This window comes from Bos indicus x Bos taurus, chromosome 3 (genome assembly GCF_003369695.1).
Source record: "Bos indicus x Bos taurus breed Angus x Brahman F1 hybrid chromosome 3, Bos_hybrid_MaternalHap_v2.0, whole genome shotgun sequence".
Taxonomy (NCBI): Eukaryota; Metazoa; Chordata; class Mammalia; order Artiodactyla; family Bovidae; genus Bos; species Bos indicus x Bos taurus.
Window position 1 is genome coordinate 79,961,159 of NC_040078.1, and position 10,007 is coordinate 79,971,165.

Below are 10,007 nucleotides of genomic sequence, written 5' to 3' on the forward strand. Positions count from 1 at the left end.
CACAGGATGGAAGAAACTATTTGAAATTCTGTATCTTAAAAGAGATCATACACTACATAAAGAACTCTCATAACAACCACAAAAATAGACAAGCAATCCAATTAATAAACAAACAAAGAACATTTCTCAAAAAAGATATATAAATATCTTTTCATGGCCAACAAGCACATGAAAAAAAATGCTCAAGATCATCAGTCATCAGAAAATGCAAGTCAAAACCATGAGTATCACTTCACATTCACTATGATATCTTAAAGCTTTGGGTGGTAACAAGTGTTGACAAGGAGATGGAGAAATTAAAACCCCTATTAATACATTGCTGGTGGGAATATAAAATGTTGAAAACTTCTTTGGAAAACAGGCAGATTTTCAAATGTTAAACATAATGTTGCCATATGACTGAGCAATTCTACTCCTAGCTATATACCCAAGAGATGAAAACATATGTTCACATAAAAACTTGTATGCAAATATTAGTAACAGCTCTATTCATAATAGTCAAAAAGTGGAAACTACCCAAATATTCATCAACTGATGAGTGAATGAACAAAATGTGGTGTATCTATATAATAAAATATTATTTGGCCATAAAAAGAATCAAGTATTTCCATGGAATCATGTTTTCAATGTAAACCCCAAGAAAATGTTTTTTTATGATTAAAAAAAAGAATGAAGCACTGATCCATGATACAGCATGGATATATCTTAAAAATAGCATGCTAAGTGAAAGAATCTGTTCACCAAAGCCCCTATGATTTTATTAATATAAAATGTCCAGAATAAGCAACCCATAGACACAGAAAGTAAATCAATAATTTCCAGGGATCAGAGAAGGGAACATAGGGAGTGACTGCTAAGGGGTATGGGGTTGCTTTTGGGAGTGATAATAATGCTTTAAAGTTAAATAATGGTGACGGTTACATAACTGTGTTCATGTACTGAAAACCAGTGATTTGTACACTATAAAAGGAAAATTTTATGATATATGAATTATAGTCCAATAAAGCTATTGTTTTTAGAGGTCAAGTTTATTTCTCTATGGCAGTAGCAAAAAGACAATGAATTTTTTGAAAAGATATCATTTAAGATAACTTCAAAAATATGCAGTTTCTGTAAATAAATAGAACAAAATGTTCAAGGACTCCTAAGAGAAAAAGTATACTATTATAATGGTTATAATATTGTCATGTCAGAGAAGATCTAAATATATTGAGAGACAGTCCTGTATTCTAAAACTGAATATTTACAAAGTATCAATTTCCTTTTAATTGTTTATAGACAAAATAATCTCAGTGGAATCTCCATTAAATTCCTAACAAACTTTTTAGAACTAGATAAGCCGATTTGAAAAACATATATGGAAAGATAAAGGGTCAACGAATGCTATAGCACTCCTGAAAAAACTGGACCAAGAGGGAGGATTTACTTACCAGATAGCAAGACAATTTAAACCTGCAGTAATTAGAGAAAGAGACATAAAGAACAAATACAACGCTCAGAAACAAACCCACACATATGTCAACACTTGGTATTTGAAAATACCAATAATAAGTATTTCTTGTTTTGAGCCACTAAATTTGAGGGTATCTTATTAAAACAAAAACAGATAACCAATATTCACCTTTATTTTTCCTTTTAGCACAGAAGATTAACCTTCCCTGTCTCCTTGAAGTTAGGATTTCTTTTGCATCTAAAACATGAGTGCAAATCATTCATGTCACTTCCAGATGGAGGCATTTAAAGTTAGTTCACAATTCTCCACAATTTTCTCCATACTACATCAACTGGGAAAGTCCTGTGTTCCAGACTGTACAGAATGATAGCAGTTTTCCTGAATTTAGACTTCTAAGTTTCTGAAAATAGTTGTGCTGGAGAGATGTCCTAAACCAGAGGAAACTTTACTTGAATGACAAATAAATCTTTAGCACATTAAGTCAATGAGATTTGGGGATAATTTGTTACCAAAGCATAACCTAGCCTATTTTTACAGATACTAGGCTCCATCTCACTAGTAATTAAAGAAACAAAAGGCAATGAGATAATACATACCCACCAAATGGGCAAAAATTAAAGTTTCTGATAACACTAAATGTTGGCAGAGATGTAGAGGAATGAAAGTAGGAATATAAATGGGTAGAAACATGCTGGAAAAGCATGGCATTGTCTAACAAAGCTGACATCTGCAAGCCCTGTGATCTAGTAATTTGACTAGGAGTTTTATACTCTAAAGACACAGAGGACAAGATGGTTGGATGACATCACCAACTCAATGGACATGAGTTTGAGCAAACTCCAGGAGATAGTGAAGGGCAGGGAAGCCTGGCACGCTGCAGTCCATGAGGTCACGAAGAGTCACTGAGCAACTGAACAACAAAAAGAAACTCCTACATCTAAGGACCATGACATTTGTAGAAGAAGAATCATAGGTGGTTTATTTATGACAGTAAAAGAAAGGAAAGGAGGGAAGGAGAGAGGGAGAAGAGAGGAGGAGGAAGGAGGAGAGAGGAGGAAGGGAGGAAGGACAAAGGGAGGGAGGAAGGGAGAAAAAAAGAAAAAGGAGAGAAGGAAAGAAAAAAGGGAGAGAGGGAAGGAGAGGGTAGAAATGATCCAAATATCCTTAATCACAATGAGTAAAAAATAAAAGTATTATTTTCATAAAACAAAATATATCCAATAATAAAAATGAACAGTCACTGTCAGCAACAGCATTCAATCAACAACAAAAAAGTTACTAAGCTCCCCTTACATGCTTGGCTCTGTTTCAGGTACTAGGGATATAACAGTGAATAAAACAGGAAAAAAAAAAAATCCACCCTCATGGAGTCTGCATTCTAATAAAAATAAGACAGGAAAAAAAAACGATTAATAATAAGCCAGTAAGTATTTTTAAATGTGGTAAGAACATGAGGAAAAGCTAAGGAAGGGGAGAGTGTTTTGCAAGGTAAGATGTGCAATTTAAAATATGATGACCAGAGTAGACATCATTGAAAAGGAGACAACTGAACAAAAATTTGAAAGAAGTGAAAATAATAGATTAAGTCATGTGGATATCTGGGAGAAGAGCATCCCAGTCAGAGCAAAGATGGTCTCTGATATACTCAAAGAATAGCAAGGAGACCAGGGTGGCTGGAACTGAGTGAATAAGAGAAACAGCAAAGAAAATGAGATCAGATAGATAAAAGGGAGAGGAAAAAATAGGTAGCACTTTGTAGGTAATTCTAAGGAACATTTGAGATTGGAGATTCTGGAGGAAAAAAGTGACAGGATCTGCCACATGTTGTAAGCAGAGCTCTGATTACAATTTGAGACTGGATTATGGAGGGCAGAGGATGAAAGCAGGGAGACCAGTTAGGAGGTCCTTACAATAATCCATGTGGGACATGACGGCAGCTCAGGTTTGGATGATAGCCATGGAGGTGATAAGAGTAACTATATTCAGGAATTATTTCGAAGATAGATCAAAGAGGACCTCCCGACATATTACATCTAAGATATGAGGGAATGGGAGATATCAAAGATGACTCCCAGGTTTTGGCCTGAGCAGCATGAAGGATGAAGATAGGGAAGGCTGCAGAGAGGGCTTGGGTGAGATGAAGATCCCATTTGGAGCATGTTGAACTGGAGATCTCTGCTAGACATCCAAGTGGAAATGTTGAGCAGGCAGGTCTTTATAGACATAGAAGTCTAACGTTCAGGGAGATAACTCAAAGTTTCACCTACCATTTTGGAGTCATCAGTGCACAAATATAGAGATTGCATGAAATCATCAAAGAGTATAGACAGAAAAGAACTCCCAAGAACTAGAGCTGAAGACAATCTAAGGTTAAAACCTCTGAGAGCAGAAGAGAGACCAGCAACGGGGACAGAAAGTAATGGCTAGTGAAGAAGCAGGAAAAATCAAGAATACATGGTATCCTGGAGGCCAACAAGGAAATATCAGAGAGCAAAGGGTGATAACTGAGAGTGCTATCAACAGGGGACGTAAGATCAAAGGTGACAACTGACCACTGAGTTTGGGAAAGGTGATGTCACCAGTGACAGTGGGCAGAGTACTGAAAATAAGTGACAGAAGTAGGTTTAAGAGAGAAATGAAAAGGAATCAAATGATAGGGAATATAGACATCTCTTTTTAGAAGTTAATGCTTTAAAAGGGAGAGGAAATGGCTTAGTCTCATCAACATAATGTTAAGCGAGAGAATCTATGAAAGGATGCCTCCTGTGTGCATATAATTTTTTAAATAAAAGGAAAACTGTGATTAGGAAGGAACAAGAAAAAGGTTTCTGGGTATTGGCATGTTCTCTTATTTGTATGGTGAATAATGAGTATTTGCCTTGAATTATCTGTTACAATTACAAAACAGTTACAATTACAAACCAGTCAATCCTAAAGGAAATTAGTCCTGAATAGTCGTTGGAAGGACTGATGTTCCACCTGATGCGAAGAACTGACTCACTGGAAAAGACCCTCATGCTGGGGAAAATTGAAGGCAAGAAGAGAAGGGGACGACAGAGGATGAGATGGCAGGATGGCATCACCAACTCAATGGACATGAGTTTGAGCAGGCTCAAGGAGTTGGTGATGGACAGGGAAGCCTGGCGTGCTGCAGTTCATGGGGTCACAAAGAGTCGGACACAACTGAGCAACTGAACTCATTGGCTACAGTGATTTGCTATATTATTTGTAAACCAGTACCAACATTTGTTTTATGTACTCTTCTCCCTGCATATGTCATAGTTCAAAATATTTACAGATTAATAAGATCATGTGTGTGAAAAGACAACAATATACTATGGAGTTACAGAAGTTTTCAAAAATACTTGAGAAGGGTAAATTATAACCAGACCAAATTTGAATTGAAACACCAAAAGGTTATATGTACTAGGTCTGTCCAGGAGGTGAACACTTGTAATTTAATTAAAACTGGAATTTGTAAATCACATAAAAATCTTGAATTAGAGCAGACTATAAGCCCTTTTCTTCATTTTTAACTCCACAGGACATATTTTTTAGTATGCATTTGGCTCTCAGTATGAAAAATGCGGTACAGTATCTGCCAAGGCAATTCTTTCCTTTCTCTGGATATTTTTTAAGTTCTATTTCTAAGACCCCCCTTGGGATACTGCCCTTCACAAACACAAACCTTTTAGTTACATAACAGTGATCTAACTGAAGACACGGCTGTTTTCTCTCGGTAATTTCATTACAAAAGAGAAGTAGAGCTTCTGCCAACGAGAATGGCCCTCCCAAACCATGAATGAGTTGGACTGTAAGCAGATCCATCCACTGTTTTCAGTTGTTTTCCAAGAGACTAGAAGCCAGGATATTTGAGTTCGACGACTCTCTGTTCATTCAACAACCAATTTCCTTAACTCTTTGGGTATCTCTTTCAAAGGCGATGATCGTTTACTTCACCAGAGACTATGATGGAAGACAAATGCCTGAATAATTGATGGCACTTCCAGTCCAAAGGTGAAAAGGCAAGGAAAATAAATTTAAATGTGTTTATTAAAGAGTAGGTACATACTAAATCACTTCAGTCAAACCTGACTCTTTGTGAGTCTATGAACTATGGCCCACCAGGCTCCTCTGTCCACAGGATTTTCCAGGCAAGAATACCAGAGTAGGTTGCTGTGCCCTCCTTCAGGGGATCTTCCTGACCCAGGGAACTACCCATCATCTCATGTCTCTTGCATAGGCGAGCAGGTTCTTTACTGCTAGAGCCACCTGGGAAGCCCTCATAAAAGACTGCTTCAAATTTATTCCACTCTCCCAGACAGAATAAAGAGCATGTGCAGGGTGTGAGCACATTATTTTATTTTAGATCAACACCACCAAAAAGAGCCACAGACATTTATAAACCTATCCTAACTACTGATGACTAAGTCTCAAATAATTTTGAATTAACAAGTAACAACAAAAGCTATCCTAACATTCTGTCTGCTAAAACAAGTCAACAGTTGGTTGTTGTCTGCTTTTTATCAAAAGGAAATAAAAATATCAGTGACACTTTATAGAACACACTTCCTGTACAACTTTGAGTGTGTGTGTCAATTCCTAATTTCAAGCTTATCTGTTTAGTTAACCTCTGCTATTTTTCTGGGATTCATTCCAAGACAACTAAAAGGCATTACTAAAATTGGCATCTATACTATTGAGCTTAATTTCTGACAGGCTCTAAAGTGTTCTGAAACCAATTTTTAATATTCTGCACACAATATCATGCTAAAAAGTAACAAACACTTCAAGAACAGTAATTGACCGGAAAGGTGCAATTTTTGTTTTCCTCCAAAACAATTTTTATTTCCTCCAAATATACCACACTGAAAGTGAATAGGTACTATACTAAAGCCACATGTTTTTGTTGTAGTGTTGCAAATATTAACTTCGAGTTGAATGTGATCCTTTAAGCTAGACTGAAAGATGACCTAATTATTTACATATAAACTATATATTTCTAAGCTAAAAAAGTGTTTTTCTCTTCAAATTTTGGTTGCAAAGCCTTAAACGCATAAACCATAAGTGCATATTACAAAAAATGCCAACATCAATACAGATTTTTTTTAATTTCATGAAATTGTAAAGCTAGTAATGTTTGTAAATGTTAAAAAGTCAAAGAATTATAAATGTTTAAGCTGGGAAACATCTTAGATATTATCAAGAGGCCCTCAGAATTGTAATCCAACCCTCTAACTTGACAGATGAGGAAACAGAGACCCAAAGAGGTTAAATGAACCACAGCTGTCACGGTAAATACAAATTATATCAAAAGCCAGATTTTCTGACTCCCAGTGCAGAGCTCTGAAAGAGCATTTGTCTCAACATACTTTAATATTTGAGGAAATGAAGGTTAACAGAGGACACTCAGGCAGCCCCTCAATATAAAGAATCCCCTCTGGCTTAAAAGAGCCAGTCTCCTCTAGTCCTTGCAAACCCAAGTTCTAGAAATAGCACCCCAAATAACGACTTTCTCAAATGGCCTCATCCTACCTGGGGTTTCCAAAGTGATTCCTACCTGGGGTTTCCAAAGCGATTCCTCAGCTGGGTCTCTTTTTCTCACACCTACAATCTCCCTTAAATAAGTGCTTTGGTTGGGATTGGGTTTTGTTGTTGTTTTGCTCTATTAATATGCTTGGGGAGAGCTTAGATGGTGGAAACATAAGCTCTGGGCTAAACCACCCCTACAGCACATTTGTTTTTCTTTTGTCATCCAAACCAACAAATCTTTCCTCCTCCGGGCCCCAGGGCTTACTGGTTTCCGTCGCAGTCCCTTCAGTTTCCAAAGTAGCGAGGAGACCTGGAAAAGAAGTTGGCCGGATGGCAAGTCCTTTCGGGGGCGCCGGGCAGGTTCGCGCCCAGGCTGGGCCGACCGCCCTCGGCCGCGCGCCCCGATGCTCCTCGCCCAGGGTTACCCCGGAGCGCCTGCCCCGGGGGAACCAGAGTCCCCGCCGACCCTCCAGTGACGCCGCCGGACCCGCCCCGGCCTCTCGGACCCCAGGTGGCTCGCGGGCTCCAGCCACCCGCGCGCGCGCCCGAGCGCCTGGCTCCTCGCCTGGCCAGGTGCAGGAAGAGGGAGCGGTGGGGGCGGCGGAGAGAGAGTTGGATCCCACCTCGAGGCCCAGGTCCCACCCAGGCGGAGGCGAAGATGACGGCGGCGCGGGGGCTCGGACACCTGCGTCGCTCGCGCTCGGACGGCCGTGGGCTCTGCGGTGGGGCGGCTCCAAACTCGTCGCGGAAGGTGCCGGGAAGCTCTCCGGAGAGAGGAGGCAGCGCAGTGTGGAAGGAGGGGCCGAAGGGGAGCGGAGGGAGAGACGGGAGTCGGAAGAGAGAGTCGGGGCAGACCCGGGTGGCCGCCTGCGCGCCCAGCGCCCTCCGCCACCGCTTCCCGAGCCAGAGGAGCGGCCCCCGAGCCGCCAGGGCGGCCGCGTAGGTGACGGGGGTGGCAGCGCGGATGCGGCTGCCCCTGGTGGCGGGCACGAGGAGGAAAAGCGAGGGGTTTGGAAAGAAGGACCCTCTGCCCGCAGGGAAGCCTAGAGTCCAGGCAAACCCACGAGAAAGGTGGCACAGCTACTTTACCCAACAGTCAGCTGCAGTGCCCACACTGAACCGCGGGTCTCAGACCCTGGGCTGGGCATTGGGATTCCCTCCGTCCCTCCTACTTCCAGACTTCCAAGCCTTTGTGCATCAGGTGTGCAATATGCTACAATGAAGATCTCCATAACTGAAGGGTGTGGGAAAGAAAAGCGAAATGGAAAGATCAGAAGCGGTGAGGTAGTGAGTTTCCTGTCACCAAGAATGATTCAACCAAGCACTTTGGCCATGCTTGTCAGGAAGGCATGATTGTTTCTTTTCAACCTTGAAATTCAATGGCGTATGAGGTAGTAAGTTTAAGAAAATCCGTCCTTGACCAGTCTGATTCCAACCCCAAAGTAATAAGCACTTTTTTGTTCTCCACTCAAAGTGTTCACTCACTGATTTGTTTATTTATTAATACATTTTTTTGTTGAGACTCTACAGAGTGACGCACAACATGCTAAGTGCAGTTATTGTGTTCCTTGAACTTGAAGCTATGACAAGCAAATATTCATCTAATTACCAATTGTGATGAGTATATGAAGGAAACCAACAGAGTGTGGAAGAAAGAATAAAAGGGAGTAGACTACTCTAGATTGGGTGAATGGCTCATTTTCAAAGGTCTCTAGAAATGAACTTGCCTAACACCCGCACAGGGTAAGGCATCAGAGACACAGAGACAACTTGGCCCAGACACCGGTAGAGCCAGGAGCAATGCCTCCCTGCTCCCGGACCCAGCCTCTTACTTGGCCAATGCCTGGAGCTTTGTAAATGGAACTTTCCCCAGAGGGAAATATCCTCCCAGGACCAGTGTCACTTTAATGGAGACAAACATTTTCATTGGATGAAAACAGAATTAGAGTAGAGATACTGACTTCCCCAAATTGTTACAAAATAAAACAATACAATAGGATCCTAAATTATTTGATATGAACTAGCATTTTAGTTTTCTAGGATTACCTTAACAAATGATCACAGACTAAATGCTTAATACACCAGAAATGTATTCGTTCACTGTTCTGGAGGCCAGAAGTCCAAAGTCAAGGTGTTACCAGGTCCATACTCCTCCCAAAGCCTTAGGAGAGAATCCTTTCTTTGCTCATTCAGCTTCTGGTGGCTCCAGAACTCTATTGGCTTACAGCTGAATCTCTCCAGTCTCTATCTTCACATGGCCTTCTCCTCTGTATCTGTGTCTTCTTTTCTGTCTCCTATAAAGACATTTGTCTTTGGATATGAAAACCATCCAGATGATCAGGATGATCTCAACTCATCTTCACTTGGGACTTCCCTGGCAATTCAGTGATTAAGAAGCCACCTTCCAATGCAGGGGATGTGAGTTCGATCCCTGGTCCAGGAACTAAGATCCCACATGTCTCAAAGCAACAAAGCCCTCTTGCAGCAACTAGAAGACCCAGCATAGTCATGCATACACACACACACACACACACACACACACACACACATACGTGTTTACCTATTTGCTCAGCAAAGACCCTTTTCCAAATAAGATCATATTCACAGGTACTGGAGTTTAGGATGTGGACATATGTTAGGGAGAAGCCACCACTCAACACACTAAAACTAGTTAACTAATAGGTACCAAAATTGTCTACCGTGGTATCACAGTGTCATTCCAGGACCACCATTTAAAATTGTATCAATACTAAGTATAATGAATTATTTTAAGTGAAATGCTAAAAATAAGTGTCATTAAACCTGGGTTCATGAGGAATAACTGTTGTAAGGAAAAGAAGTTCAAAGGCCCAAGCCTTTATTTCATGTTTGAGTCACAGGCAATATTTGAAGGCCAAGCATAGATTCCCCATTGTTAAATTAATATATAAATACATCCCACATCCATATGTATGGATTTCTGATACTGTGATCCAATACTGAATGTCTACAAGGCAGCAAGCTCTGAGTAATGAGCTCCTAT

At 40.6% G+C, this 10,007-nt stretch overlaps 1 protein-coding gene across 4 annotated transcripts in view; it reads right to left on the reverse strand.

Moving 5' to 3' along the window:
- LEPR (leptin receptor) overlaps window positions 1-7,937 on the reverse strand; it is a 94,070-nt gene extending 86,133 nt beyond the window's left edge. Inside the window, exons 1-2 of one of the 4 annotated variants that reach the window (XM_027537000.1) lie at window positions 7,609-7,937; window positions 7,251-7,295 (exon numbers count right to left, since the gene is read on the reverse strand). The gene's annotated coding sequence lies outside the window, so the exon portion shown is untranslated. Of the gene's footprint in view, window positions 1-7,013; window positions 7,296-7,608 lie in introns of all 4 variants that reach the window. The other 3 variants (XM_027537001.1, XM_027537004.1, XM_027537002.1) reach the window with 3 other exon arrangements.
- Between the last annotated feature and the right edge of the window lie 2,070 nt (window positions 7,938-10,007).